The sequence below is a fragment of the Saimiri boliviensis genome, chromosome 20, assembly GCF_048565385.1.
Source record: "Saimiri boliviensis isolate mSaiBol1 chromosome 20, mSaiBol1.pri, whole genome shotgun sequence".
NCBI classification, from domain to species: domain Eukaryota; kingdom Metazoa; phylum Chordata; class Mammalia; order Primates; family Cebidae; genus Saimiri; species Saimiri boliviensis.
In genome coordinates, this window is record NC_133468.1 from 20,697,489 (window position 1) to 20,712,075 (window position 14,587).

At 35.1% G+C, this 14,587-nt stretch overlaps 1 protein-coding gene across 2 annotated transcripts in view; it reads right to left on the minus strand.

Moving 5' to 3' along the window:
- GABRG2 (gamma-aminobutyric acid type A receptor subunit gamma2) overlaps positions 1–14,587 on the minus strand; it is a 99,798-nt gene that overhangs the window by 46,504 nt on the left and 38,707 nt on the right. The window lies entirely within an intron of this gene.

The following is a 14,587-nucleotide window of genomic DNA, read 5'->3' on the forward strand; positions in this document are numbered from 1 at the left end:
CAGGAGTCTTACAGATGATTATCACAGCAATGATCATGATTATGTTCTGCCTATATGCTGCTTTCCCAACATGTCACAAAACATTTTTGCATTCCTTATTTCATTTAAATCTTTCTACGCTTCTCTGAGAAAGGCATCCTGCTAATATGCACATCAAACTGATAGGAAACTGAAGCACAAATGGATAAAAGGATTTGATCAAGGCAATGCAGTAAGTTAGAAGCGGTCTTAGGTGTAGGACCTGGGTTGAAAGACTCATCCTCTAGTGTTTCATTCACCACCCCATGGTATCCCACCTAATAATTAATTATTACAAACACTATCAAAAATACTAAGTTATTCCTTGGAAATCATTGAAAGCTAACATGTCTCAGCAAATGTAAATATTGGTCATCTTGTTAATTCAGTCATTTTTATTCTCTTGGTTTTCATTTTTCTTTATTCTGTTTTACTTCAGTATGTAGTGCATGAGAGAGGACCTGCTAAAGTAAACTTCTGAATTACATAACTTACCAGGGAGGCTTGAGAGAGGGCTTTTGAAATGAGATATGGAAACCAATCTTTACATGATTCTTTTCTATGAAACTAGAAGCTGAGGGACTTTAAGTGTACCATTTCACTTCTCTGTACTTTATATATACATACATACCCATATATATAATATATATATATACAATTTCAGATATATATTTATGTGTGTGTATAATGTGTGTATATATATACATATATTTACTATATATATGTGTATATATATGTGTGAAATAAAGGAACTTGACTAGGCAAGCCCAGGATTTCTCTAGGTTGCATGATTTTGTCTTTATTATATAACTATGGCATATAGCACTGTTAGTTATATGAAATGGAAAATAATTAACTTCTCCGATAGGAAATATGTGCTTACATGCATGAATGTGGGTGTTCTGTTGTGTTCACTACAGGCTAGTCATGATTTACCAAAAAGTCAACTAATATTTCTTTTCCAGGTTCTAAGGTACTTTTCTTCCAAAGCCACTTTTGGGTACAGCTATTAAAAGACAGCTCCCTGTACAAAAACAGCCTGTTCCGTGGTAAAAGCGACACCATGTTGAAGCAAATCCACCATGATCTGTGATTCCCGAATACCAAAGTATTCTTATAGCAAATATAACCCCTCATAAAGATGTTTATCTAACCTCCCCAGCGGTCGAAAGTTTTGCAAGAAAGTCTGAGGCATGACCACCTGTGCATATTTAACCAAAAAGCTTGATACATATAAAAGATATTTTTTTGGAAGGCAGGTTCAGGGATCTACCATCTTGTGGCTACCTTAGACATTGCTTCTGTCTGTAAGTCTCCATTAAATGTTTCTTTCTGAGAAATTGGATTTGACAGCCTTTTTCTTCAGCCTCTCAGCTCCCTCCTTTTGGGGTAGATTTCCATAGACCTGCTCACCAAGGAAAACTTCTGTAGTCTGTAGTCTGAATGGAAGGTTGCAGAGTGAACAGGAGTGCACCATTGTATCAAGCATCAAACACTAGGTTTTACTAACTTAAAAAAATATATAAATTACATTTATTTTCTTAGAGCCCTTAAATATGCCTGGAAGTTTTTAAAGAAGTTGTCAGGAAGAAACATTTTTATTTCAAGGGTAAAGCTAAGGGATGAGAAAGATGGGGAAAGAAATGATATTGTGATCACATTACCACCTATTTTCAAAGCTAACCACAATTTCCTAAGCATTTTCAAATATGTACCTCCGTCTTCTAGCAACTTTGGCAGACCAATTATAGTTGTTTTTTTTTTCATTTTACAGAGAAGCAAAGTGAGATCTAAGAGGCTATGTGAGTTGCTCAAATATATTCACATATTTGTAAGTTTCGCTGGAACTTAAAGCCAGGTCTTCTCATTTCTAGCATAGTTTTGCTATTATAGTATCCATGTAATTATACAGAGTTTTCCTTGGAGAGACAGATAATATGTCTAGTCATGGGAAGCATTTTAACTGTCAAGATTCTCCTGTTACTTCCTCATTCTTATCTTTATAAAAAGAAAACTAGATATATTAGAGTTAATTATCAAAATCCTATTGCTATTAGCTGCAGTTAATAAAACTTATCAGGCTGTTACACTATATAATTGGCATGAGTACCCTGAAAATATGTTTTATTATGTTTATTACAGATACACACACACGCACACATGCGTGTATACACACACACACCCACACACAGTGTAGAAACCTCTGTGAACATCAATAGTTTTTTTTTTTTTCTTGAAAACTACTATAGATGGCAGAAAAAGATTTGAGGAGAAAAAATAAACAAAACTGCTATACCAAATCACCACTACCTGGAAATAAGACCCAACAAAAATTCTTGGGCTGACTCCCAGATTAAATCCTGACTCAGGATTTGAATCTATAATTCAAAGACCTGCCAAAAAATGGTCTCAGGTTTACAGTTCTCGTGAAGAGCTTAGCAGGGTGTCTTTCATATGTGGGATGCCCAATAAAAGTTGATTTTAGTGTCTGCATCATCATCACATCATCATTTCATTACCAACACTACTTATCTGTGCATATATTAATGGTGGCAGATTTTTAGGACCAAAATATCTCTCACTACTCAGTTATTCAATGTCAACCGATGAAGTGGCAATTCTGTTTCATATTTATTCAGCCTTGGGTAGAGGAAAGAATAGTTGCTTGGGGTCCCCTATGCTTGCTAATGAGCTCTACTTCTACTAATAATTAGTCATATGGCAATATTTTAAATTATTGGTAGCACTATGCTTCATGTACTTTATCTATAAAACAGAAGAACATAATTATTTTTAAGAATGCTTCATAAAAGGAAAGGTTAAATCAAATCTCAATTGTTATGATTAAATACAGGGAAACATTTTGAAAGTTGCTTGAGGCCAGGCACGGTGGCTCAAGCCTGTAATCCCAGCACTTTGGGAGGCCGAGGTGGGTGGATCATGAGGTCAAGAGATAGAGACCATCCTGGTCAACATGGTGAAACCCTGTCTCTACTAAAAATACAAAAAAGTCCCAGCTACTTAGGAGGCTGAGGCAGGAGAATTGCCTGAGCCCAGGAGGCAGAGGTTGCGGTGAGCCGAGATCGCGCCATTGCACTCCAGCCTGGGTAACAAGAGCGAAACTCCGTCTCAAAAAAAAAAAAAAAATACAAAAAAGTAGCTGGGCATGGTGGCACATGCCTGTAATCCCAGCTACTCAGGAGGCTGAGGCAGGAGAATCGCCTGAACCCAGGAGGCAGAGGTTGCGGTGAGCTGAGATAGTGCCATTGCACTCCAGCCTGGGTAACAAGAGCGAAACTCCATCTCAAAAAAAAAAAAAGAAATTCATTCCTATAGAGTCCTTCCCTGTGGCCCTTTGTGTGAAAGCAGTGTGCATCTTATTCCATGAACATCAGGTTTGTTCAAGGGATATTCTTTGGTCAGTAGACTGTGAGTCAAAATTACTTATGACCCACATAGCAGAAGCTTTAAGGACCACTTACTCTTCTATTATTTCCCCTTTTGGCTATGAGAATGATGTGCCACAGAATGTAGAAACACAGGAGGGAGAATAATATGTGCAATGTAAACTTTTTTTCTTACTTCAAACCACTGAGATTTTGAGGATTATTTGCTACCATAGCATAATCTAGATTAAGCTGATAAATACAGACTGATTCTACCATACTTATATGCAATCACCTTTAAATAAATTGATAAAGAATAGATGATAGATAGATAGATACCAAAACAATAACAAGAAAACAAATTACACACTAGATAAAGAAATAAGGCCAAGAGTAAGTCTTTCTGGGAAAACACACACACACACACACACACACACACACACACACACACACACAACTTGGTGTTTAATTCATCATTGGATTGCAATCAGACTGTCAGTCAGGAAAGATGAACGTTTATTCAGTAACTTACACCATGATATTGAACAAGGTTCTTACCCTCTCTGTAAACTTTTCTATAAGGTTGGTTTTACCTGATAATTTCATCTGGAAAATGAGAATCACATTATAGAATGGCTGTGAAAAACTAAGGAGATGATGTGTAGAAAGAGCTTCAAAATGTTAGCGTATCTTATTACTATCATTACTATTATTGTAGAGGTAGTAGTGTCATTATTATTTTGACTGCTCATTCACAGCACTATACATATTCAGCCAATTTATACAATTAAGATAATAAAAACAAAATAATAAGCTAATACATTAAGGTCCTTTTATGCACTATTGATTGCAAGTCTTCTTGTTTGAAGACCTGAGTGTCTATTTCTTCCTCTCTGAAGGCCATGTCACAACCACAGTCCTACCTTCATCCCATCTCCAATTTCTCATTCACAGCAAATTCAGTTAGCATCCACCCTTGCTCCTCCCACTCACAGCAGATCTATGTCTCCATGCTGAATTCACTTTATTAGACCTTAGCTAACTTATCAGCCATCTCCACGGCAACACCCTGGGCCCCTTCCTTCACCTAAGATCTCCACATGTGACTGACAAAGTAGATCTGTTAATTTTTGAATGTGACATAATAAGAAAACGTGATAAAAGTTTTGTTAGGAATTCTGGGGGGCATAGAGAGCACAAACACCCACCGGATGTTTGCTTCATCACAGAGATGTTAAACAACTGAAAATATGACACAGTGTTTTAAGAGTGAAGTAGAACTTCAAAATCAGTCTAGTCTGATTTTTATATATTTTGAGATGAAGAAATTACAGGTTCAGAGTGAAATGACTTCCTTAAGGTCATTCAGCTGCATGATAACACAACCAAAATGGAAACCTTTAAACAGGAGTCATACAGTATGTAGAACTCTATACGCAGCTGCCTCGTTTTATCAAAGTAAGTGAAGAATAGGGTTTTATTGCAGAACATGAACTGGGTAGATCTTCAGAAAATCACTAAAGGACAAAGTATCAATTTGATTGACAATGCAAGATTGTTAATGTGCAATAAAATGGCAACAAAGCAAAATCGCAACAAAGCTTTCAGCTGCTTACATGTGAGTTGAAAAACTAAAAGACAGCAAAGACTAAAAGCACAGATGTCCATATATGGAACTTCACAATTTTATTTTTATTCAAAATCCATCTTCCATGAAAGTGCATGGTAGAGATAAACTGAATAAACTTAAAATTACTTATGTTAGATATTTATGATACATAAGGCCAGTAGCAGAATGTCAAAAGAAGGTAAGACCTAGATTGACAAGATTCTGGCACTTCTTTGCAATTCACCTGATATTTTTTCTTCAGGCAAATCTTGACTGAGTCATGGTTTTAACATTCATTTTTTAGAATGTCATTTTATGATAGAAAAATCCTGTTTGCCTCTAAAAGATAAAATAATATTCTTCATCTCTACAGGTACATATGCGCTCTCATTTTGAGACTGATCTTTAATTTTCCTCATTTTCATTGAGATACACATACACATATGAAAACAGTGGTTCAAGTAGAAAACACAACTCTGAAAATTCGACAGGGAGTGGTGGAGACTTTGGTAAACTGGAGATTGCATGACCCACATGTTGAGACAGGTGATAATTTAGCTCACCATAATTATTTTTACATGGAAATGAGGGCTTTCCCAGATATTTAAGATATAAAAATGTTTTACATTTCCATGAAAATTCTCGGTTGTTTAATATTAGCTGATAAATAAAATAAAATTTAACTCTGACCATCCTAAAAAACCCATTCTATAGGCAGGAGTCAGATAACTGGTGACCAATTTGGAAGCTGTGACTTTACCTTTTTGGAGTAATTTCCCAGTAAGTGAAATTACAACTCAGCTTGATTTTTAATATTTAGACCTAAAATTTTATTTTTGTACCAATCCTACTTCACTCTTACTCACTAATACTGGTGACAGGAAACCATCCATAAGGGAATGTGATCATTAGGCGATTACAATTGGTGTCCATGATTGCATTACCTCTTTAGCCAGGAGCCATTACACAGCTCATGAATTACACATTGTCTTTTATACTACATAGCTCTTCACCACTTAGCAGTGAACAACAGATGTAATGATGAAAATCAAGGTACATGGTGCTATTAGTCATGTGAGTATAACGAAATTAGAAATCATGTTTGGCAACTAATCCAGTAAACTCACTTGTCTGAACTGAAGCTTTCATCTTTGATTCTTGTCAGCAATGTAACTTATTTGTTGTACTTCAGTGTTTCTAAAGAAAGATATCATCTTATAAAGCTGGTAGTGAAGTGCTTATGGGCAAAAGAATTAGGTTTGTGGTGGACATGGAAGAAGAACTAATTTTAAGAAAATATAACTTTTTAGTGTATTTTCTTGTCATCATTCTGGAACATGGTGTACTACAGAGTAATTATTTTTGGAGTGAATAAAATGGAAAACAGAGAAATGTAAAAAATTAGACATCTATGATGTGTTTTCTATGTTAAATGTAAAGCACTGTCAATTTCTTGAACAGCAGATACCCATATATAAAAGCAGGCTGGGCACAGTGACTCACACCTGTAATACTACCACTTTGGGAGGTGAAGATCACAAGATCAGGAGTTCAAGACTCCTGATCTTGTCAACATGGTGAAATCCTATCTCTACTAAAAAATACAAAAATTAGCTGGCATGGTGGCAGGTGCCCATAGTTTCAGCTACACAGGAGGCTGAGGCAGGAGAATCACTTGAACTTGGGTGGTGGAGTTTGCAGTGAGCTGAGACCACACCATTGTATTCCAGCCTGGGCAACAGGGCAAGAATCAGTCTCAAAAAAAAAAAAAGAAAGAAAGAAAGAAAAAAGAAAAGAAAAAAGAAAAGAACCGCAAACCAGGCTGGGCACCGTGGTTCATGCCTGTAGTCCCTGGCAGGTGGATCACTTGAGGTCAGGAGTTTGAGACCAGCATGGCCAGTATGGTGAAACCCGATCTCTACTAAAAATACAAAAATTAGCCAGGCATGGTGGCTGTGCATTTGTAATCCTAGCTACTCTAGAGGCTGAGGCATGAATCTCTTGAACCCAGTAGGCAGAGGTTACAGTGAGCTGAGATCTTGGCACTGCACTCCAGCCTGGGCTACAGAGCAAGACTTTGTCTCAATAAACAAACAAACAAACAAATAAATAAAAGTAAACAAAAAATGACATTGTAAATCATGTTTAACATATTGAACCATCCTTTTTCCTTGGAGTTTTACTCTCTGTTTCTGTTTTGCTGGATGTACCACTAAAATTAGATGTTCTTGGTCTTTTAAATGAAATACACTGAGTACCAGCAGGTGAGAATGGTAAGTAAGCTCTAGTCAGCCCCTAATCTGTATGCCCCAAAATTCTTTTCTAGAATGTTGTGCAACACAATGTTGTGGCCTTCATAAAAACCTCCTTTTAAAAAAAAGAAGGTAAAATATTGTAAAAAGAATATATTATTTTCCTCATTGCTATTTGCTGTACTTTCCCATCAGTGATATGCTTAAAAGTGCATATCCGCAATGCTGAATAGCATTATTTTTTGAAACTGGAAAAATAAGATGAAGGAATCACTCTCTTACATCAAATAGGGCAAAAACAATCTTCAATGAGTTTGTTTGTAGAGTATCATCTCTGTAGGCTCAGTCTTCCTTCTCTCATTCACATTTTTGCATTTTCAAAAAAAATTGTTTGAAATTTATTTTGGGGCAGCAGCTTTTTCGGAGAGATATATTAGTTATATCAGTCACACTGATGTAAGTGTCTCTTAAATATAGCTAAATAGGATTTTCAGTTGAGTTAGAAAATACCAACAACTTGGATTTTAAAAATGTTTTTAGACCTGGTTGGTTTTGATATTGTTAAAAATATTAATTTTTAATTTATTATAAATAGTAGTCATGCAAACCATTTATTATAAATTCTCTCAAATGGAATTTTTTTTCAAAGAACAAGTTTTCACAAATACACTAGATTCAACAGTTTCTGAGTTAAAGCCAGATTTGAATGGTCATGTGTAGGTCCACTTAACTAGTGACTAATACTCACATCCCATAAGCAGTAAATAACTTTTATGAAAAATGAAAGGATGTAATTGCTAAAGTTTCTCACTTGATACTTTTGCTATCTCTAAATATAATTGCTATTCCTACAGGTTAACATATTGTTGATTCATATACGTGGCTATCATATTAAGTGCTAATACTTCATTGTTGCATGTTTCTGTAAAAGTAGTTATTATCAAGCTTAGGAATAGTTTTTATTTTAATTCATCTCTTTATGGAGTAAATTTCTGGATCTGAATAAAAAACTCTACCCACTGAATAACCTTAAACAAATAACTTAGTCCATCTAAACTTTAGTTTCCTCCTCTATCTTGCAAAATAATAGTCTCTTTCTCAGAAGCTTCATGTGAGAAATAAAATACCACTGTGCATATGGCATAGTTGCTAGAAAGTCATAAAACTCATTGTTCCTTCCTAACCCAAAACTGAGCTACATTTCCCAGACTCATTTATCTCTATGGGAATATGCAACTAGTTCTTGCCAATAGAACATAAGCAGAAATGATGTGTGTCACCTTCAAACTAAACAATTTTCCTTTGATTTCACAGAACTTTTCTATGTCATCTCCTTCCACCCCTTAAAAACTATCTCCCCAGTAGGTAATGTGAACGCAACACTGGAATTTAAAACCCAAATATGTGATTTTCAACATAATATACTAATATTCCAGAATCATAATGGAAAGAAATAAGGTTATCATTTTTGGTTAACATTTTTGTTTAATGTGTATGATAACATATTACTAAGAACAAAACAGATGGACAGGGAGAATGGCTTCCTCTAAATTAAAAACCTAAATGCCAAGGAGTTCATTTTTGCACTTGTTTTTAAAATATATTGAAAACTTGATTAAGGAAAAACATTCTAGAAAAATATTTATAAAGAAAGTGGCTCTTACATTAGGACATTGACAGTGTAACCTTGGTTATATCAGGATTACGAATAAATGCTGAGGACAAGGACTTTAAAGAAGCATCTAATCAAATGCACTCCTTTTATAGATAAGGAAATTTCATCCCAGGGAGGGTAAGTGACTTCCCCATGGCTGCTCCAGGCCCAGCGCGATTTACATAATTTATACATTTTCCTCTCCTGAGACCAAAGTTAACTTTCTAAATTGAAGCTTAAAAATAAAATTAAAATCTATTACCGTGCAATCATCCACTGGTTTATTTTAAGATATTACGCTGCTTCAAGTAGTTTGAAAAATTTAGTATTGACTAAAATAGGCTCACAACTCACTGAGACTCAGGAGTAACAGGAGACTGGAGGATTGGTGACGTAGTTATTTATTTCTCTTATTTCATTTAGGTTTTTTTGGTCTCCTGCTTTCAATGTCTTTAATTAAAACAATAGCATTAACTTGCATTTTTTTTTGTTTACTTTCCTTTTTTTCTGCCAAAGTTGATCACCTAAGTGATGAGTCAAGTTTTGTGCATGTTTCCTTAGTTTACCAAGGACATTTAAATTAAAACATCCTGAAAAGTGGAAGCTATTGTTCTTTATTTAAAGAAGCATTTTATTCATATGTAAATATTGATGTAGGCAGAGAAGGCTGGACTTGAGCTTGATATCAAATAATAAAATAAATAGGAGCAGAGACTTTGGGATAGGTGTAATATATCAAGAAAATCTCAGAGAGAGAAACAGTATGATGGGAAATAAGGCACAACATTTAAAGATGTAGGGTAGATTATACATGTTTTAGAAATCAGGCAACAAGCATGAACTTCATCCATGGAGCTGGTGTTTCTAAAATTGTGATCTGCATGTCACTAGTGTAAAGGAAGATAAATTTAGTGGTACACAGATTTTTCATTTGCCTAGTTATATATTCCTTGTGATAAAAATCAGGAAAATATAACTAAAACATGAAATCTAAGAAAAAAAGTGGCATTAAAAACAACAACAGAAAATAATTTACATTGTTATGCCCAAAATAATTATGAAGACGTTTCATGAAACACTGATGTTTTGGATGCATTGCTAAAGACGATATGACAAATTTAATGGTATTCTGATTTGGGAGAAATGTGATCTATTTCTTGGTGATTCATTATGATGGCATGAGGATCCCCACAATGTAGGTTTCCCTAAGAAACTCATTTGTCCACTTTTCTAGCCCATATCTCAGGATGACAACAGGAAGAACAAAGAGTCAAAAGTTATGGGTAGAATTTGATGAGCTGGTCATGGCAACATGAGAGAAAGAATAAACTCTTCTAGTTTAAAGTACATAATGAGCAATGGGACATATATATAATAGCATTCTACATTATGTATTTCATTGATGAACAATATATCGTTTTATCAATATAATTGTTAGGAGTGATTAATTAAACAATTACCTGTAATCATCTCTAAGCCAGCCACCAGGTTAATAGTCCATGATGACTGTTAGTCTGGTGGCTGGCTTAGAGGTGATTAAAATAAGGTTTCTGCTGTGAAGCTTAGTAGTGGAGTCATGGGTCAGGGACCGAGGAGTAAAACAAGTTACCGAAGCAACACAAGGCAGAAATCATGTTTTCTTGAGGTGGGTGCAAATGCTCTTGGAGGAGTGAATGAAATAATAATGATAGTGATAATAATAGTAATAATGTTGCCTTCTATTTGCCCAGTGCTTCCCATTTGTCAGGCACATTTTTAATGCAGTATCTTTCTTAATCCTTGGAGCAACCCTGTTGATACTGGTGATATTGGACTCAGATATATTAAATGATTTATACGAAGTCACACCACTAGTAAGCGGCAAAGCTGGTGTTAAAACCCGAGCTGTCTAACTCAAATGGCGAACATTCTTAAAAATTGTTTCAGGTTGTTTTGGTGTTAAGATCAGTGAAGGCACTGTTGAAGAGATGCCATTGATTTAAGCCTTAAAGTCCTAGACGGTAGTGATGCATTAAGAAGCCACTCAAAACAGAAAGAGATTAGGATTCCATGTGAGTGTAAGACCGGTTACTTAAACACAGAAAAATATTAACAGATCAGTTCTTTCACAAGCTGGGGATTATATAAAACAATGTTGGAAAATTCCTGAGACCAGATTCTTACATACTAGAAACAGTTATGCTTAATTGAACCTACTGGATTATTGAGACATGATGAAAGGGGTATATCAGGGGCTCACTGGGCCATGATGGGAGTCAAATAGTGTGATTAAGAGCATGAATCTCAGAGCAGACCATTTGAGTTTCTCTCTCTGTACTTGTACTTGTTCCCTGCAGGGAAACGAACCCTTCGAAGTCTCAATTTTCTCATCTGCAGTGATACCATTTGTGTTAATAATAGTAAGTGTGACTATGGTTATGAGAAAGTAGATCATTTACACATAGTCCTTGCTCTGGTTCATGTAGTTGTGCTTAGTAAGTGCTAGCTTTCATAATTAAGGTGAAAAGCATAGACTGGAGATAAGAGAGACTGACAGCAGGCACATAACTTAATAAGCTACTGACACATTCCAGATGAGAACAGACAAAATCATGAACTGGGACAGTGGCAATGGCAACTGAAAAGAGGACAGTTACACAAGATATTTCAGAAGCATAAGTGCCTTCATGATTCATTAGATGTGGGAGGCAGAGACATGACTCTGAGTGTTCACGCCTGGCTCACTGGGGCAATGGTGGTTCTTTTACCAGATATAGAACAATCAGGAAGGAATTACAGTTTGAAGAAGAACTCATGGATCCAGAATCTGTTCTAGCATATTGACAATAAATTAAAAATATTCTTCAAATCTTATCAATCTACCACAGGGTAAATATTTTTTCTCAACTGTAGTACAGATAAAACTAATAATAAAGGAGATGGTTCAGATGGTGGATGCAAGGACTCTCACCTAGCATTAAATTATCTGGTAAGCAAATTCTTTCCTATAAAATACTTCTTCTATTCTTCCCCATTTATATCAAAGAGAATGTTTTGATTTCATACAAATTGCACTTTACTCAGGCTCTAATATCTTTTTCTCTCTCTTTCTCAGATTTTCAACATATTCAAAGTCTAGGGAACATAAATATATGCACTTAAAGTATAAGAGTGTTCACTTGTTTTTAAATCATATTTTTACATCACTTATATTTTTATCAAATGTCCTGGTTTTCCAGTGATCGTCCTTATATAAATTTCCTTTAAAAGTTAATTTCACTAAAAAAAACCATGTATCAAGGAATACTAAGCAGCCATACAAAATGAAAACATGTTCTTTGAAGGAACATGGATGGAGTTGGAAACTAGTATCCTTATCAAACTAACACAGGAAAAGAAAACCAAATACCACATGTTCTCACTGATAAGTGGGATTTAAATATGATAACACATGGACACATAGAAGGGAACAACAGATACTGGGGCCTTTGAGAGGGTAGAGGTAGGGAGGAGGAAGAGGATCAGGAAAACTAATGGGTACTAGGCTTAATACCTAGGTGATGAAATAAACCATACAACAAAACCCCGTGACACAAGTTTACCTATAAAACAAACCTGTACATATACTCCTGAACTTAAAATAAAAGTTAAAACAAAATAATAAAATTGATTTTACTTTCTATAAGCCCCCTATGAACCAATTTAAAGAAAAAACAATTAGGAATTAGAAGTACAGTCACTACTTGGATATAACAAAGCTTGAATGAATAAAGGCTGAAAAATCCTTCACTAAGTTATGTCAAAATTTGGCAATATTCCTGCCCAGTTACAAAAGAGGCATCTTAAAGGGAGATACATTTGCCACAAGTCTAAAAGAAAATCACATTATAATTGACTAAGATTGAGCTCCTGATAACTTCCCAAGAAAGTTGTGAATGTCACTTCCTTGTAGATATTCATTAGTTACAGAGCTAAGCTTTGAAGATAAGAACTGCATCAGAAATCAAGCAAATATCATGTAAAAACTTCCAGTTATTAAAAAATCAGCTGTCACAGAAATCAGGCTGCTTTTTGATTATCAACACTAATTTTCAGTTGAGCCCTTTCTCTTCAAGGAGCCCGTTGAAATAGTACTATACACAAAATACCAACCAGCAGGAGCTAGAAGTAGAAGAGAAGGCCAACTGTGAAGGCTATCCACAATATTAAGACTCACAAAGGAGTTGATGAGGTCAGTTACATGATGATACTCAATGTGAAATGTAGTATCTTCTCAATACTGTTTTGCTGTGATTTCCTTGGGAAGATTAACAGCCTTGTGGGACCTGGTTAATTCTTTTTGCTATGCTTAAAGTAAGTAGATAATTTTCTCCCACAAGTGTTTCTTAACAGGTAGTAAATTCCCTGGATCATTCTCCACATGAGACATTGGGGCGGGACAAGGTTGGGCTCTGTGATGTAAAATTCAAAGCTTCTGTCTCCGCCATTAGGCCTTCATACCATTCTTTGGCTCAAAACAACTAAACAAGAAATCATCTAGTCTTGAGTTTGTGGGTTCTGTTTTAGAGTGTGGAATAATTATAGAAATATGAATATACAACAGAACTTAATGCCCTATCTCTCATTCTGGAAGCATGAAGAATTGGAGATTAATTTTACATGTGTTTTTTTTTTTCTTCCACAGATGGAAGACTTCAGTTCTAAGGCAATTCTGAACTTTTTTTTTTTTGAACCAAATGAAAGATTGTTTAGTGCTTGATAGTCAAGTTTCTTGTAAATAAGGGAACAGAAGGCCATTTTAAAAGAGTATACTCGAGCATTACTAGGATATTTTTTCAGATTATTTTTTTCCAAAGAAAAGAGCCTTCCCTTCTGAGACAGCTGCAAATGTGCAAAACAGTGTTATAGCCAGGTAACTCTTTGATTGGAGGATGATTTCTTTTAAAAGTAGAATCATTAATTTCCATCTTTGTGTAGGTCTTTTATTGCTTCTCTCTATAAAGTAGAACAAGGCCTGATTCCAAATTATTGTGTACAAAAAATATGTCCTATGAATTCTAGAAAATAATCAGATGTAAGTGAATAAATCAACAGAAAACAGCTCAACTCTTGAAAATATGCTTCAAATGATATCTTAATATATGGTAAGCTGAGAACAATGTTTGTATTTGAAATTTGAACATATGTAAATTAACAAAATTTTAAAAGGAATAGTGGAGTAATCTGCCTGGAGAATATACACAGCATTGCTGAGAGTTCGAACAGGTAACCCATGAGACAGATCTGGTCTGGAAACATATCTAACTGCCTGGCATAGGATTTTATGTCAATTAATTAATATTATTACAAATTGCAAGATTTCATATAAAAATATTTAATTTGGCTCATCTTAAAATAATTCTCAATTCCTGACCATATTATGCCTCCTGCACATCCCATAATAATAATTAATATTAGTAAGAGCTACTATTGACCAAGTGCTCACTAAGTGCCAGCTATCATTCTAAGTATTTTACTTTATTCATATTTTGCATACAGACGGTCTCCCTGTGATGCAATTTTTAAAATGCATATTAGGTATCTGGATGACCTGATCTCAGAGATCCAATATATTTGCCCAATGTCTACAGCTCATAAATGATACAGTTGGGATTTGAACCCAGTCCTCTCTGATACTCAATGCTTGATC